The 17,688-nt window shown below is 42.9% G+C and overlaps 1 protein-coding gene across 1 annotated transcript in view; it reads right to left on the bottom strand.

Annotated features, from left to right (window-relative positions):
• LOC126227854 (zinc finger protein 628) overlaps positions 1 to 16,944 on the bottom strand; it is an 830,164-nt gene extending 813,220 nt beyond the window's left edge. Inside the window, exon 1 of the mRNA XM_049942260.1 lies at positions 16,318 to 16,944. The gene's annotated coding sequence lies outside the window, so the exon portion shown is untranslated. The remainder of the gene's footprint in view (positions 1 to 16,317) is intronic.
• Positions 16,945 to 17,688: the final 744 nt, after the last annotated feature.

The following is a 17,688-nucleotide window of genomic DNA, read 5'->3' as shown; positions in this document are numbered from 1 at the left end:
TACCACCTAGCAAGTGTGGTGTCTGGCGGTGACACCACAACTTCCTTCTCCCTCAACTCAAATTATCTTTCCAAATTTATCCTTGGTTACCTTTACCGCTTGCTCAATGTGCAAACTGAATAACACTGGAGATACAATGTCTCAATCCCTTCTCAACTGCTGCTTCCTTTTGAAACGTCCCCTTCGAAAAATTAAGCATGACTGTGCTGGTAAACTTCTACGTTATTCGATTTTCAAACAGCTGAGCAAAACTCAACGTACTCAAACAGTTTTCTCTTTACTTATTCTGATCATCGCTAAACTGACACACAATATTTTTAGCGCAACGCAATCTGACTTTCAATAATCCCTACAAAAGAATGGCCCTGACTAACAATAACCTATACCTTTCATGAATCACTTACCTCACAAAAATCTTCGTTATTCGAACTATAGCAATACAGCGAGCACCAATACTGCCAGCTAAATAAAAGATTATAACTACTGAAGGCACTAACTACTGATAAGCGTAGTTAGCAAATGAAAGATTTTGATAGAGAACAAACAATGTATTTACCTTAATAATATTCAAAAGTCATCATATATATATCAGTACATGATATACAGTATTACAAGTTTACTCTTTCTGATGGATATACGTCCAGATCGTCCGCTCTCAGAACTCTGGCATCTCTCTTCTCACATCCACCACTGGTGGCGGCTCACCTCCAACTGCAACGCTACGCGCTGTTCCCATCCAACTGCCCAACACTAAAATAGCGAATATTCCAACTATGCCAACCAGCCAGACTGCACACAGCAGTCAGTGATTCTCATACAGAACGCTACATGGCGCTACCAACAGCCTACTTACACTTTTTACGTCGGTCCATTCTTGTAACTGCAATATGGTTTCTGCATAAGCTGTAGACAACCTTTAGCTTCCTATTATTTTATCCCTGCTACCTTTGCTTTTCTTCAATTTATCTTTTATGAAGATAAACTGTAGGGCCAGTATTGCCTCGTGTGTTCCTTTTCTTCGGAGCCAAAACTAATCTTCCGTGAGGTCGACTTCTACAAGTCTTCTGCAAACACTTCGAATTAGTATTTTGTTATCTTCATTTATTAAACTTATGGTTCTGTAATATTAACGCCGTCAGCACCTAAACTGTATCACACAAAAAAGAATTGCTAAAATGTGTACCTCTTAATTCGTTGTACAATTGCATTGATCTCAATTAGCGAATAAATAGGTGAAGCAGCGATGAATATTAAACAAAAAATAGGAAAGAAGGGGTGCAGTGTATAAGTTTGCCCTCGGCACCAATTAGCCTGGTTATATCACTGAGTGTTCTAAGGCAAAAACCTCGCTACTGAAGCTAATTATATGACCCTTTCCGTACGTCAGACAAAACTGTTATTTTCGTATGGAAGTCAAGAAATAAGATTTCACAGGTAAATCATCATCTCTTAAAACCCTGTACCTCTAATCAGCACACATGGAGTAATATGAATAGTTGCCCTACGCTACTAGCAAGGTCGCCTAACATTTTTCTGAACATGCGGCACATTAAGTCATGCCCCTACGAAAGCTACGCAACGCAGCCGCGAGAATGTTCTCCGCTGTGCTAACCGGTTCTGCCGAAACCCAGTGTGCGCACACAGATTAAACTTGCATTGGAAGACATCAGAGATTATGTTAAAATTCTTTCCAACTCGGAGTGTCTAATTACCATTTTCTAGCAGCTAGTGCCTGCGACGAACGGAATGAGATATGTAGACATCTTTCTTAATTAAACCTGAACCAGTTATGACTCTCATGATTCAAATACCGCGATTAAAATTCCAAGCTGGTACTTTTTTGTGATGAACAGTCATTTAAAAGCTACCTCAACCATACCAATGCGACAGGGTTCCAGACTTCTTCCCCCGTTTTTATCTTTCATCTTCTTTCCAGTGTTGACAGGAATTTTTTAATTCAACATGAAACAGTTAAAAAAAAGAGAGATAATACCTGACATTTACCAAAAGGTATCTTTGACATATAATTTCTAGTCATTACTACCTCAAGTCCTATTGCCATGCACAAATTTGTAGCTCCGATTATGTCTATCAATAATTTTCAACACAAGGATGAGATGAAATGTGTGCACAGAGGAATTTTTATTTAAGGTGTGTAGTGCACAGCACTACCAAGACATATGACTGGTAAAAAACACAGTTGTTGTTTTGAGAGAAAATTTCTGAAAGTAGAAAAAAAAACATGCGTAGTTTCTTGGTGCGGCAATCACATATTCAGATAATTATTGATGTTCTATCAACTAAATTCACTTGTTAAGGGGTAGGTGATGTATTAATTCTTTATAGATCTTCGTGGTAATAATGTCTCTACTAAGGGCACTAGCTACACAGAATTTCAGGCATATAATATCAATTAATTTAGTGGATGACTCTGATGTATTTGAGCAGCTTCTCTTCACTTCAGTGTTCAATACAATTCGGTTCTAACTTCGGGCAAATGAATGTGTTGATGTAGGCGCTTAAAATTACTTCATAGCTGACACACAACACGTTGGAGCTGGTTTCCTCCAGTCAGAACGGTCAACGACGCGCCCGAACCATTCGGCTTTGCCAGACTGCTGCGACTGGTCAGTTCACTTCCTTGTCTGGCTTTCTTTCTTGACACCCTCAGCCATCAAGGAATAGTCCGTTCGGTTACGGGACGAAATGTGTGTATGCGCATGTCGGTGTGTGGGATGCAGGAGGAGGTAGGGGGAGGGGTGCGGGAGAGTCTTGGGGGAGTGGAGGTGATCAAATAAATTGATTAAATACGATTCAGTGAAAATGAAACTGGTGGTCTGACATTGTTGGCCCGTAGGGCGACACGAACACCCAGTATCAGAGCGGAGATGATGTCCGACCCGGCCGCCAGACCACCAGTTGCGGTCTCCGGTTTAGTAGTAATTGATTACAAAATGGCTCTGAGCACTATGGGACTTAACTTCTGAGGTCATCAGTCGCCTAGAACTTAGAACTAATTAAAGATAACTAACCTACGGACAACACATACACATCCGAGCCCGCGGCAGGATTCGAACCTGCGACCGTAGCGATCGCTCGGCTCCAGACTGTAGCGCCTAGAACCGCACGGCCACTCCGGCCGGCTCGTCACCTACCCTCACTCCGTGAGATACAGCGAAGAATCTTGTGCTTCACCGAGGATTTTGACAGACTTCCTTTTGCGAAAAGCAGCTGTACTTCCCAGTCCCTGCTCGATGCGACTCAAAAATCTGCGATGAGGATTTCTTCCATGATGGCATTAAAGCAGGTTGCTTTCCGGTAGAGCGTTACCGCATTAGCGATCTGTTAAACTTCATATTTCCGCGCGGGGTATAAGAGCGCTCTGACGCGCCTTGTCACGGTACGCGCGGCTCCCCCCGTCGGAGGTTCGAGTCCTCCCTCGGGCATGGGTGTGTGTGTGTGTGTTGTCCTTAGCGTAAGTTAGTTTCAGTTAGATTAAGTAGTGTGTAAGCTTAGGAACCGATGACTTCAGCAGTTTGGTCCCATAAGACCTTACCACAAATTAAAAATTCATATTGCCATAAGTTACCTTGGAGCAAACAGCAGTAGTTCTTCTTACAGAGCCCCCTATCCTGTCTCTGCAGTAACACAATTATTGTATGGTAGAAAATCCTGGTACTGTTAAGTATGTTGTTGCTACAGAGTCGATACACATGCAAAATTCAATGATTAAGCATGCTTAGCACGTAAGTTTGCATATCTGCAGCTAGCTACTGACACACGAGAACAATGGAATAAGTGACAACCACTTAAAATTATTGATATTTCTGTCGGACTGCGCTGGCGTGTGCGAACATGAGCTAAAAAGTAAGGTTTAATTACTCAGGTGTGCAAAACTTGAGGACAAAAGGAACTTTCACATGATGTGTCAACTGCCAAATAATATAGCTCGATTAAGCTTGGACCATACATAGAAATACGTGCTACAGAATAGTACAGAAGGTAACTGCAAAAAATACGCAATGAAACGAACAGAAATGAGACTGTTATTCGAAGACAAAAAGTGCACTGAAGTGACTGCGATTCATGATGGTCCCCTTGACATTACGAAAGGCAGGTCATGGTTCTTAACAGGTTGTGTGGTCACCACAGGCAGCAATGCATGCTCTGAAACGAGCTCTCATACTGGGCACAAGGTTGGTAAGGAGTTTTTGTGGCAGGGAGTTTCATTTCTCCACCAGCTCGGTTGGCAATGCTGGATGGTCGTTTGTGCAGGCGAACGTGCTGCATTCCGTCTCCCGAACGCACCTCACAAGCCCCCGATGTGCTTTAAGTCGGGGGAAAAGGTAGGTCAGCCCATTCGCAGAGTATTGTATCGTTCCAAGAGCTCCTCGAATTGGGCTCTTCGCTGCGGCCGCGCATTGTCATGAATAAAAATGACGTCAAGGCCAAGTGCATCCCTGAAAAGACGCACACGGGAAAGGAGCACAGTGTGACAATAACGTTGACCGGTGAATGTGCAGTGTTTAAACATCTGGAGGTCGTTAGCCATGGAACATTATGCCTCGCCATAAAGCAGCACCTGGACCACCAAAACGATCCCGTACGGCAATGCTCCTGGGTGCATACGAGGTCACGCCCAGAATCATTCCTCAGACTGAATCTATTCTCATGCGCTTCAGTCGTCACACTTCATCCTTCTTCCCGTTTCCCGAAAAACGTAACCAGTGTGAACTCGTCCAAGTGTTGTAAGCAAGAACACCTCCACAGTATACCGTAACTGCGCTTTTCCCGTTCCTTCCACTGTCTCGCGCATTGGGGACAGCGCCCAATGGCACTACAAAAATTTTCTTACAAAAAAATGGTTCAAATGGCTCTGATCACTATGGGACTTAACTTCTGAGGTCATCAGTCCCCTAGAATGGTTCAAATGGCTCTGAGCACTATGGGACTTAACATCTATGGTCATCAGTCCCCTAGAACTTAGAACTACTTAAACCTAACTAACCTAAGGACATCACACACATCCATGCCCGAGGCAGGATTCGAACCTGCGACCGTAGCGGTCGCGCGGTTCCAGACTGTGAAACCTAGAACCGCTCGGCCACCCCGGCCGGCAATTTTCTTATAAATCCGGCCGTTTGAATGGTTTACTGTATATACTGAAAAGAGGAGGGAAGGAAGATTAGGGTTAAAGTACCGTCGTCATCAAGATCATTAGAGTTAGAACATTACCTCGGTTAGGAAAGGGATGATATAAGAAATCAGCGGTTTCATTTTCACAGAGACCATCCCAACGACATTCGCCTCGATTGATTTAGGGAAATTATGGAAAAATTACGAGTATATCTGGATGAATAAAGGTTATTTCAGTCGCGCTTGTCTCCTACACCGACCCAGCGTTTTAAACGCAGCCCCTTCTCGATCTGCAAGACTGTACGTAACACACACAAGCATACACATTGCCCGACAAGGCGCAGTGAGTAGTTACAAGAATACGCCGTCATTTATTCGGTGTAGGCGTACATTTTTCCACTGTAAGAATAATCTACAACTGGTTGTTTATCGAGAAAATCGGTTAATCCCCTCAATATGTTACTGAATTAGCTCAGCTTATTCCTCAACTTAATACAACCAACACTCAATTTGCATAAGGTACTATTTATTATATTAAGATTCAACACCCCACTGGCAGTGAGAGCCATAAGCCACTACGGAGATTGTCATATCTAGATATGAGTAGGAAAGAAATCGAGTGTGAGTGTAACTTCTATAAGGAAGGTTTGCGGTTCAGTCGTCGGTCGATCCGGGGATTACCTTACATCACTTACCACTTATTTGACTACTGCCAATGTCTGGTACGTATGAAAAGTAACATTACGGGTCTGACTCCACGTTAAACTGTAGGTCCCCCAGAGTAAATAAGATCAAAGGTCGCTTGAAGAGAAGAGCATAATCAAGGCCGGTTCGGGAAGTCTTTCCAGAAAAACGATTTATCATTTGGCGTTCCCCCCGTCCCCCTTTTCCCTCCTACACTTAAAGCTGTGCCAGTTTTCGCTGCTAATCACCATACGCACTGTACACAAATCTTGTACTTGGTCACTCCGTCCCAACTTTGCGCCCCAAGCGGCGGTTTGTGTCACTTGGACTTCCAAACGGCTCCGGGCCTACCACCTCGTAAAAGACAATCTTTTGTAAAGTACTACGGTGACCAAACCATCGTTGGAGTTGAAAACAACTTTACCTTACATTCTTCTAATACACGAAGACACAATTTCAAGCTCCAGTTCGAAGTGTTACAGCTTAATTTTTTATAATAGGGTTATCCAAACATGAAGCACAAAGTATCGAATATTCGTGAAACATTTATACTTTCAGTCCATAAGTCGTTTATTTCAACAGTCAGTACATTATAAAATGGCTGGTTATATTTTACGTTTTACAGTTTGTTTGTGAGATCGGAACGGGCAATAGCATAATTCTTGAAAAGGAGACGATGACGACGACATTTGTTCATTAAACATTTACCTCACTGAGACTGACAGTACAAGACCCATTATTGACATTGTACAGGTCTACTACAATTACTTGCTGTTACCTGATGCATTTTCCCGTCAATAGCTATCTCACCAGCATAGGAATCGTGGCTTAGTCCCAATAGATGTAAAATAATGGATCGATAAGGTTTCGTTGGAGGACTGTAGAATTTTATTCGATGCTTTAGATAAAAACATTTTTTCCTTCATAAGCGTAATTTGTAGCGCCGCCAGGGTGGCATTTCCATTGCTCATCTGACGGGAAGCTACATGCACGACCTTCACCAAAAACTAGTACGCAATACTGACGTGAATTATTTTGGTGTTTTACTTTGTATCTATTCTGTTTGTTTTCGGTACGTGTTATTGTAGATGTGTTGTTTTGTATGTACGGGTCTTGTGTGTGGCCCGAACTCCACCGATACAATTTCAGAGGTAGTTCAGTGATATCTTCAGACTATTTTGGCGTAAGGTTCAAATGGCTCTGAGCACTATGGGACTTAAAATCTATGGTCATCAGTCTCCTAGAACTTAGAACTACTTAAACCTAACTAACCTAAGGTCAACACACAACACCCAGTCATCACGAGGCAGAGAAATTTGGCGTAAGGAATACGCGTCTCCTGCAGCTCGTTTCAGACCCATTGCATTTCCTTTGATTTCTTACGCCATTTACCTTTGTAAGCGTACTGCGCTCAAAATTTCTACACAACAGTACAAGTGTCGAATGTAAACGCTATGTCTCTTGTTTAACCACCAGTTTGTTCCAGTCACTTTACTCTTCGACCTCAAGCGTTCATTCAGTACAGCTAGGTTCCGCATAGGGTTTTGTTTTTCCTGAAGCATTAGTTGTACGTTGACAGCAATGAAAAACAGTAAACACTGACAAAATCCCTCACATCATTCAGGCATAGCGACGAAAAGTTTTCAACACAACTCCCTTACCGTCCTCTTACCCTCAAGCGTAACAATGGAATCAATCCACCAGACCCCACGGCAAAATTTCCCAAAATGACGCCAACCAGCATCTTTCATATTCCGCAAATGAAGCAATAAGCAACACAGTACGTAACACTCACGACCGTATAGAGTCTGAAGGAACTTTCAAATGTAAGGATCGCTAGTAAAGCACTTATTTATTAGATTTCGATAACCGGTTTCTGGAAGGCTGTACTACCATCTTCGGGTCTTAATGTTTTATAAAACTACATCATCTTTTTCATCTGTACTGCAGGTGTTTTACACGACGTATACGCGTGTCAGTGCGGAGAACTTCACTAGAAATCGGCTTGTCAAACGCAAAAGTAATACACTGACACGTATGTACGTGTTGTAACACCACCTGAGGTGCCGATGAAACAGATGATGTAATGTTATAAAACATAAGATCCGAAGACGGCGAAATAGCCTTGCCGAAACCGGTTATCTAGGCCTAATAAATGCTTTAGTAGCGATCTTGGCGTTTGAAAGTTTCTTCCGAGTCCACACTACTGCAAATCGCCCCACGCTGAAACAATGCCAGGAATATAAGAGGGTTGGAACTTAAATAGTGGCGACTATTTATTTACAGCTCATACAAAATAGATAAGTGTTTCAAAGTTTTACTGATCTTCAAAGTAGTCACCAACATTGTGTATAACCCGTTGCCAGAGATGTGGAAGTCGTAGGCTACTCTTAGCAGTGCCAGTTGTGTTGACAGTTCGAGCGGCGCGGTCTATTGCCTGACGAATTTGTAGCAGGTCTGAAGCGAATGCCGTGAAGTGTTTCCTGCAGTTTAGAAATCGAGTTGAACTTACGAGGGCTTAAGTCAGAGGAGTGCAGTAGCTGGTGTAGGACTTAGCAACCCATCAGTCAAACAAATCAGTAACAGCTTGCACTGTACGTGCTTGAGCTTTGTCCTGCAAAATGATGGTCAGGTCCTGCAGAAAGTGTCATCACTTCTGTCTCTATCCTGTTCATTTTTGGGACACAACCTACGACCAGCTTAGAGACAGAAGTGATGAAACTTTCTGCAGGACCTGACCATCTTTTTGCAAGACAATGCTCAAGCACGTACAGTGCAAGCTGTTACTGATTTGTTTGACTGATGGGGCTGCTAAGTGCTATGCCACCTACTGCACTCCTCTGAGTTAACCCCTCGTGAGTTCAACTCGATTTCTAATCTGAAGGAAACACTTCACGGCATTCGCTTCAGACCTGCTACAAATTCGCCGGGCAATAGCGCGCGCCGCTCGAACTGTCAACACAACTGGCACTGCTAAGAGTATCCTACGACTTCCACATCGCTGGCAACGGGTTATGCACAATGCTGGTGACTACTCTGAAGGTCAGTTAAACTTTAAAACACGTCTATTTTGTACAAGCTGTAAATAAATAGTCGCCACTATTAAAGTTCCCACCCTCGTATAATCATAACCCTACCATAAAATCATTTTCGCGCCCCCGCTTATTAGATAAAATGCATGGATGTAAATAGATGCGATCCTTCGAGATAAATAGGGGTCCCCAACTCATCAGACAAGCGAATGGTAGTATGGACAGGTCAACTGGTGAACAATATTTCTAAGGGAACCGGTCTGCATTTGTCTCGACTGTACTGCACATTTGCGGTGCTGATTGAACATACTGTGATAAAAGTGTGTGTTTCGCCTGTAGGTTGTTGCATTACTCTGTATTTTGGGTCGTATGTTTTGGTAACTGCATACTACAGGCTTTTTAACTGTTTTGAAAGTATTCTCACAGAAATTTTCGTAACTGGGGCAGAAGACCCAATAAATCATAACTTGGCCATACATTATTACTGTGTAACGAGCCACCAGACACCACGGGTCCCATATACCAAAATATTCAGAAAACATCCCTATACTACCGCCGAAATTTTATCAGTAGAGCTCGGGCTGTGTGTAGTCGGTAGGGCAAAATGGGATTTAAACCCAATGAAATCATTGTGCAGACTACAGCGTTATCTCTCTTGATAATTGAATGTCATCGGTTAACGGGAAGAAAAAGAAAACAGTTGTATTAGCCAGTCTTCTTTACGTAGTCCCTTCTCATCAAGTTAGTATTAAACGTAGAAGCTCAGTTAAGCATCATTCGATAAGGAGTAGATCAAAACGTGCTGAAAATCACTTTAAATATATATCAAACGTTTACTATACACGCCACCCGCATGTTTAAGCGTTTGATGAAGAACCAAATAACGCTCATGTTTGAAAACTAAGCATCCAAGATGTCTTAACGTGATTACGCCAAAAACGAATGTAAACATACGTCGCACAGTGAACATCTCCCTCACGTCGGAATCCGGCTTGTAGTGGCGGGCAGAAGACAGTAAGCCTTGGCGGGACTGCACGTCATGACAATCCCTGCCAATCACGGAGTGCAGACACTTTTTGCGAGGTGTATATAGCGTGTTTGCTCAAAACTCCCACTAATGCTCAAAAAAAGCTAATCCGGAACCTACCTTAATGCCAGTTAATTACGAGCCTCTCTGCTGTCCCAGCAGAGCACGAAAACAAGAGTGGCAGCTGGAAATACGACAAGTAGGGTTAATTGGGAAGGGGCAGTTATGACTGATACTGCAATTTAGAAAAGTCATTCACCAGGAGGGCACCTGTTTGCAAAGGCTAAAATGTTAGAACACTTTCTGAAAACAAATAAGAGCAAATAAATTAAAGAATGACTGGATGTGAGCAGTATGGTAGAATTAAACTTATAAGCTTACAAAGCTGGAACTTTCTTTAACTCCATGCTATCCAACTTCAGTCTGTCAGAATTACAGTACCAACACGGAAAGCTTTTCACACACTGCGGAGAGAAAATGTAATTAAGAGCTTAAACCTACAAAAATGTTATGTCAAAAACAACAGCAGTAGTACCGGCGCAAACCGGACAGATGGTTTCAGATAAAGGTGCTGAGACACGCCATGTAAGGGAAATGCGCAGATGGTAGTGAGTTGCATTCAGGTGACTCAGGGTCCCACACTAACGCAGAATACGGCAAACTAACACCACAAATACTTGGGCTGGAGAAATAGCTTAAGACTTCAACAAGAATGTAATAGCACAAATTCCTAAAAAGCCAGGTACTGGCAAGTGTGAATGTTATTGAACCGTCAATTTAATACATCATGGTTGCGAAATACTAACACAAATTTTTTTCAGACGAGTGGAAAAACTAACAGAAACCGATCTCGGGAAAAATTTGTACTCCGCAGAAATGTAGTAACATGTAAGGCAGTACTGACCCTCGGTACACACATTTACAGCATTTCTAAATTAAGAGAATTTTTATCTATGTTGACTGCAACACACTCTTTCAAATCCTAAGGGTATTAAAGATGAAATACAGAGAGCGGAACAGTATCTACTTGTACAGAAACCAAACTGCGGATATAAGATGCGAAGAACACGAAAGAGAGCAGTAATGGGAGCTAAGGAGCAGTTTGGAAGGGGAATTAAAGTTCAAGGAGAAAAAGAAAAAAACTAGTTTAGCGATGACACTGTAATTCTGTCAGTGTCCACAAAAGACTTAGGGAATGGTGAGAGTCTAGAAATGGGTAATAAGATGAATTTCAATAAAACAAAGGTAATTAAATGTATTCGAGCTAAATCGGACAGTGCTGAGGAAGTAAAATTAAGAAATGAGACACTGGAAGTAGAAGACAAGTACTGCTATTTGGGGAGCAAAATAAAGTGACAGTACCAGAAGTAAAATGCGGGCTGACAGTAGTAAGAATGCTTTTACAGATGAAATAAATATTTGTCAGTTTCAAAACAACCATTTTAACAATTACTGACGTTTCCAGAACGACATTCCAAAGAATTAAATAACATAAATTTAAGTGTTAGAAAGTCTTTCCTGAAAGTGTTTGTCTAGACAGTACCTTAAGCAAAAGTGAAACCTCGGCGGTAAACAAAACAGACTGGAAGAGAATACAGCGTTTTGAATACGGTGACACAGGCGTATGTTGAAGATTAGAAGGGTAGATCGGATAACTAATTAAAGAGATACTGAATCGAGGCGGGGAGAAAAGAAATTTATGGTACAGCTTCATTGAAATAATGGATCGGTTGACAGGATACATACTGATGCGTCAAAGAATAGATGGAAGGAAGTATGGAGGGAAGTGTGAGGGAGACCAACGCTTTACTGCAGTAAGCAGGTCAAGTTGATGTAGGTTGCACCGGGCTATGTAGGAGAATTGCACTGAACATCTTGACGTCTACAGCTGCATCAAATCAGTATTCGGACTGAAAACCAGAAGAACAACATTTGGATCGGAAAAATATAGCGCACAGCAACGTAGAGCATAAGGCAGTTATGTATTTTATTATTAATAAAACCAGATTTGAGTCTGTGTATTAGCACATTTTTATGCCAATACCAGTTCTAGATGGAGAGTTTCTGTTATGAATTGAACAGTGAAGACTTGCTAAAATCTGGAGCAGAAGTGTCGGCCTGAGCCTAGCCTAAACATAAAAAAACTTAGGCAAGTATCGGAACTGGTATGTAACCTAAGTTGTTATTCCGTTCTTCATTGATCGATTGTTAAATATAGCAACTGAATTAGGTCTATGAAGAGAGGACTGCATTCCAGTCTTTACTGAAAGATAAGAATTCACAAGGCATCGGTACTAGCTCCCACCTCCTTCAAGATATGTGCCTCGCATGCGCGCCCCACCCCGCAAAAAACATGCAAATGTGGAAAACAGTACGTCGATCGCAAAAACTGGCTATGGTCTTACAGAAATTGTGAAACAGGTACCTCTCGCCACATAAAAGTATAGTTGGTGATTTCCTAGAAATACTGTCCAGCGATGACTTCCAGTTTCCTAACATCCTTTGCTCAAACGCACTTCGCGTTACAATAACAGCAAGGTGGTTTGCAGCGTGAAATGAATGGTGGAGAACAATCCTCCTGTCGAGGGAATGTTGATAAAGATCTGGGGCTTCTTATCTGAAATTTGAAAGAGTGTGTACTACACTGAATAAAATATTTCATCGTAAGACTCGTGCTTATTACTGAGATAAAAATAATTTTGATATCGCTTTGTATTGATAGCGCGTCGACAGATCATGAAAGTAGAATTCTATTCATCGTCGTCCGCTTCTGTTACATGCTGCTACGTATACTTATGATGGCTTGACAATGGAGCATGGATTCGAAACACAGTATGAATAAAAGATACGGCGACTGTATTGGTTATTGTTTCTATTCTCACTAAACAATTACGGGTTTAAGTCACGCACTACATTCATAAAAAACATGCTTACGTCTAGAGAAATCTCGTCGCAAAACAGCGTATTTTTATCGTAATTATGTCGATCTTCGCCCACGAAGTCGGTCTCTTCGATTTGTCCCAATGATTTGCATTGTTACCGTACACTTCCGACAAAAAAGGGCTGTTGATGATATTTTGTTCTTCGAATTTAATTTAAGGTACATAAATCAGAATTAACAAATCGAAGACCTTTAATATTTTCCTCGCCGCTTATTGAAGTAGCTGCATGCTAAATTGTCTTGGTGGAAGCTTACTTTCTTCTTCACAGATATGTTTGCTGAAACCTGGTACAGAGTCATTTTTGTCGACATATTCAAACAATGAGAAATCATATTATTTTATTTTGAAACTACAGGAAACTGATGCCACAAATTTCAAACCGAAAACAAAAATGTTGCCGCAGTCGTGAAAAATAAAATGCTCAGTGGTATCAATTGTTTCCCTTTGCAAGCAATACAGTAATGCTTCCGAACTGTTGACAAACATCGACTTCACGATAAGCAGCGAGATAAATACTCGGCAGTTTAAGTTAAAATTCACTGCTTTCCTATTTATCATTATTAAAATGAATTATGCAGATGTTGAGTCATTTGTAATGGAAGAATTCGGACACAGCCTCCCATTAGAAATCGTTATTACAAAACTTCGACGTTGTAAACCAAAAACTGGATTTATTTCAGCTGTTCACTGCACAGCTGTAATTTTTGTAACACCATATATTGTTGTAATATTCCCGTTTCACTGATAAATTTGTCAATTTGTTTTCGTACGTGCAGCCCACGTAGACTAATTCAGCAGTAAATACTTAATATCAAAAGTAAGGCTATACTTTCTGCATGTGATACTATTCTGACTCCTCTGGAGGTGCCTTCAGAGAGGGAAACGACCGTATTTTCTTACCACTAAAAATAACTGCTTTTCTGGTATGAAAGCCATCTGGTTTGCTGTCCATGCCCGATGACGGTGCCAAGATATGATTCAAATAGCACAGGAGATAAAATTGTGTAACTCGGATAACCCAACATTCTCTCTGTGCAATACTGCACCAAGAAAATTCAACCGATGCTTAATTAGAAAAGTAAAAATCGCCGTATGTATACGGACTACTGAGAGTTGTCACCAACAGTGTATCTTTATATCATACACACTCTTCCGATATCAACTATGTGGTGCTCTTCCCCTGTTGAGAAGCAAAGAACTCCACCGATTGAAGTAAGCATTCACTTCAAGCGTGATCTCGATGCAGACGGTAAATTGTTTCAATATTTTTATTTCCACCTCCATCGTAGAACTGTTCGACAACAGTCTAGTGGCAGTTATAATTATCTGCAACATTTGTTGTAACACAACCATACCATTTAGAAAAATTTAAGGAGAGAAAGCGTGTAGAGTCTAGTTTTCTGAGAAATAGAAAAGTGCGTGCAAGCGCTCTCTATTGAAAGCACTGTTGAGAAAAAGCTTCAGTTTCCTTATTGGGAGACAAAGTAATATACAAACAAAAAATCATAATAATTAGCGAGCTGCATCAGATTTTATACTAAAGTTTTCAATCACGTCCTTTTGTTTGGCAACAAAAGGAACACATTACAATCCAAAAGAAGCTAACGGCAAAAAATTAGAGTTCGTAAAGAAAAATTAAGATCTCCCCTATGAGCCTTAGAATATAAATTTCAACATAAGCGCTCCACACGTGACCAGTGTCGCGTACCGCTGATAAAATACAGTTTACCCACAAGATTATCCTGCATAAATATACACTACAATTTGAGGCGTTTGTTCTCACAGAAGGCGTTAATAACCACATCTGTACGTGATTTACCACAAAATATTCCAAGAAAAACTTCACCTGCCTTGTTGGCATTCGCTGTTGACGCGCTATGTTATTATTTATTTTTTACAGTGAAAGAACTTCTTTTCGTGAAGGACTAAGTACTAATCAAGGTCCATGCACGAGCATGTGGTTTTGGGAAACTAGGCTGTAACAAATAATTTATTCTTAGCCGTACGTTATACTGCGAAAGATCGACCAACATAATTCACAAACAAGGACTGGTTCATTCTCTGAATATTTTGGATTCGATTATCGCATGTTGGCAATGCTTCTAAATTTATGACACGTCAAGGATTCTGATTAGACGTCTATTGGTATCCAAATTTAACGAAAAACGTTAGGAAAGGGAAAACCCCATACGTTTAATATGTGAGAATGACTATGAAGCGAAACTAATCATGATATATTAAAAATACAAACAGTTTCTACACGAAATAATGCGATGAACACTACAATGCATGACAAATAATCTGATTCATATCCCGTTTTGTTCTATAAAAGTTTCTGAAAACAAAACAAAAATATTATTAGTATTAAGTTTGCTCACGTGAAGATGCTGCGCGAAACTATAAATTCGAATTTATTTCTTAATTGTGGTAAAGCTCTGTATCCAAGTCAAATTTTCTTAATAGCGGATATTTTCAAACGTACTAAAACACAAAAATAATGCAAACAGACGCAGCGTGATTCACTTTTCTTAAAAGAGAGATTTTAATTATTGCAGTGATTTCGTGTGTGACGAAAATATTAAATCCGAAGCTTACAGATTACTACATCCTGATAACGACGCATTTTAAACAACTAGAGACAACGAAAATCAAAACATTACAAAATACACCATATGAATAACACGCAAAAACGATCACGTCATTCCGATCGCACACGGAAAACTGTATCTGAATGACAAAAACTGAAGAAATACTCGGAAAGTGTCCAACAAGTTCGACACCGTGCTCACTATTAACGTCACTTCGCTTAAAAGCACATTTGTAGTAACTTTCACACTTTCTTTTACACATGAAACTACGTCAGTTCCGACATTCACGAATTATTTCTTTCGCTGCAGTATCGTAATCATACTGGTGAAAGATGTGTATTGTTGTGACAGTAAAACACATGTGCACTTAACAAAAAAAAAAGGCAATCGTAATCTAAACGTGCGCCAATCAATGCACCGCTGGAGCGTCGCGCCGCTATTGGCCCGGGCCCGCCTCTAAATGTTCTTCTGTCTCGGACGCTGCTGCCACCTGGCACCGGGCGCGGCAAACACAACATAAATCTTAGCGCTAGCCTCGCGAGCGGGAGCTCGGGTATTCTCAGCGCCGCCTACCGCCGCTCCGACCAACCCAAGCTGCTACGAGTTGAGGTTATGTTGCCTCTAACTGCTTCGTAAAAAGAGATACCATCATCTTTCAAGGCAAACGAGCAAAAATTGAAGTCAGTTGATGATCTGCTGTTGTCGGAATAAATGATAAACACCGGTTATCAGAAGCTTTCTGTTTCGCTTGCGGAGCAATATACGGTGCCCAACATGGACGCCCGCTAGCGAGTGAAATGACACGAGTAACGTTTCACACGACGTATGTCAGCAGCAGAAAGATTCACAGGAAGGAAATACGCTAACTACGATCACTGTGACACCAGAAATAATGTAGTATCACTTACCTGTGATTTCGAGGTCAGGAAAAAGTCGGGGAAATGCTTCTCGTAGCACTGTATTAACCCCCTCTCGCTGTGATCGAATGGACTGGCCGCGCAGTGGTGGGGAGCGGAGGGGAAGGGATGGGCGGTGACTGGCGCAGGCTCCGCCCAGCACGCGTGACGTCACCAGCAGACCCATGAGGTTACTCGCACCGCGGCAGCGCGCGGTGGCGGTGTTTGCTACGCGACGACGTTTAGATTTTCGGAATACTCGGTGACGAGGAGTTGACAGCGGGAGCCGCGCGGAGCGTGAGGGAGCACGAAGTGAGCGAGAGAGGGGGGAAAGTGTCGAGAGTGAGAGAGAGGGAGAGGGGAGGGCGTGCGAGTGAGAAAGAGAGAAAGAAAGGGGGAGGGAGAGAGAGAGAGACAGCGCGCGCGCGGACTACGGAGTGGCTGGTGATTGCGCCGCCCGGTCGGCCGGCCTGGGTCTATCTGTCCGCCCGCCGGCCGCCTGTCTACTGTAGCGGAGCCGTGTCAGTCAGTCAGTCAGTGTCTGTCGAGGCTGGCTGACCGCTTCGCCCCGCCGTCGCCACCGCCGCCGCCGCCACAGCCGGCCAGCGTTGCGTCGCCACGCCACGCCGCTCAGTTGTCGGCGCGCAGGTGACCGAGGAGGAGCTACTACCACCACCACCGGCGCGCTCTGTGCTTTAATGTGATTGTTGCGTGCCGCGCTCTCTGCGGAGTGGGGGGGTTTCCCCGCGCGAGTGAGAAGCGACGCGTGATGTGTGGCGTCACTATGACAAATCGGTGAAAACTAGAGGAGAGGCAGGGAAAAGGGGCAAAAATAGAGCGAGAGAGAGAGAGAAACGAATAGTGTAGGGGAGAGTGGAAGAGTAATTACACAGCTCAGTGTTTGTCGCGGGCGTCCGTCGTCATGGTGATGAAGCGCTGCTGAAACTGACACTTGCCGTCACAACTGGCTCGCCGACAGCCGTCAGCCGCCCGAGTGCCGGAGGTCGTCGTCTTCGCCGCCGCTGCAGCCATGCCGAGGAGGAAGCAGGACTGTCCGAAACGCATGAAATGTAAGTACGCGGCCCCGTGTTCCTTCCCCGGCGCGGAGTTTCGATTTTTGCGCCGGCCCGGCGCGGCGCGCCCGCCGGCTTCCTCTTTGTGCTGTGAGTGACACTTGAGTGACGGGGCCACGGGGGAGAACCGGGCGGGCCCTTTTGTTGTCGCGCGCCGAGCACATGGCTGGGAGCTGTAGGTCGCGCAGGTCGATGCAATGTAGCGCGCGCGCACACGTGCGGACCGCCGCTCACGTGGAGACGCGGCGCAGCGCCGGCGATAACGCCACGCCACACGCCGCATGCTTACCAGCGCTCCACTACACACGCC

This window comes from Schistocerca nitens, chromosome 1 (assembly GCF_023898315.1).
Source record: "Schistocerca nitens isolate TAMUIC-IGC-003100 chromosome 1, iqSchNite1.1, whole genome shotgun sequence".
Classification (NCBI taxonomy): Eukaryota; Metazoa; Arthropoda; class Insecta; order Orthoptera; family Acrididae; genus Schistocerca; species Schistocerca nitens.
Note: the sequence above shows the minus strand (reverse complement) of the source record. Positions and strands in the feature narration are given on the sequence as shown.